This window comes from Castor canadensis, chromosome X (genome assembly GCF_047511655.1).
Source record: "Castor canadensis chromosome X, mCasCan1.hap1v2, whole genome shotgun sequence".
NCBI classification, from domain to species: domain Eukaryota; kingdom Metazoa; phylum Chordata; class Mammalia; order Rodentia; family Castoridae; genus Castor; species Castor canadensis.
Genome location: NC_133405.1, coordinates 4,395,148 through 4,396,083, shown reverse-complemented (window position 1 = coordinate 4,396,083; position 936 = coordinate 4,395,148).

The window sequence follows — 936 nt, the reverse complement described above, 5'->3', positions numbered from 1 at the left end:
AGGTCACCCAGCAAGGCATCAACAATAGAAACCAGGCCTCTGGCCTTCATGTGAATTCAGCACCATCACAGAGCTGTGAACAGTATGTCCATCTGCATTACCTATTCTGCTACCCGGATGCCTTTTGCCTTGTACCAGGTCATCCGGCTAAGTCTGAGTCAAACCAAATAGTGTGGACTCAGCAGCGAGTTTGCACTAGTTAAGAAACCATAGGAAAGCCAGGTGTGGTGATACCCACTTATAATCCCAGCACTGAAGAGGCTGAGGCAGGAAGACCAAGAGGTCCAGGCAGGCTGGGGGAGTGGCTCAAGTGGTAGAGCGCCCGCCTAGCAAGTGTGAGGCCCTGAGCTCAAACCCCAGTACCATCAGAAGAAGAAGAAGGGAGAGAGGAGGGAAGTAAGGGAAAGAAGGAAAGGAAGGGAGCACAGAAGCAGGGGCGACCAGCCACTGGCCCAACAAACTTGATGTGCTTTCCAACAGCCCAGCCTTTGGAGGAGCGATAAGGGCCTGTCTCAATGTTAGTAAGTGAACACCTGCAAGGGTTTAGAGAAGTAAAGGGTTATCAGAGGATTTGCTCTGACATGGGGTTTTTCTTGCCCCTCTGGTCAGAGGAGAGAAGTGGGGAGAATAAACTGACTTTAATTCTGCTGTACCCCATGAGGAGCCCACCCTGGTCAGCATTCCACTTGTGGGCCAGGAATCAGTGCTAGTCATGGGCACAGAAATGAATGAACCAACTCCAACCATTCAGCTTGCTCAATGTTCTCTAAGCCTCACTCCTGGCTGGAAAAGCACAAGCTCAAAGGGCAAACATTGTAAAAGGGAAGACATTGTTTCAGATTGCACTTGGAAAGACCCTGATCTGGGGTGGCATGTCTTCAAAGAGAATCCTGAATGCGCTAGGATGAGGAGTAGGTAGTACATAGCTTTTCTAGT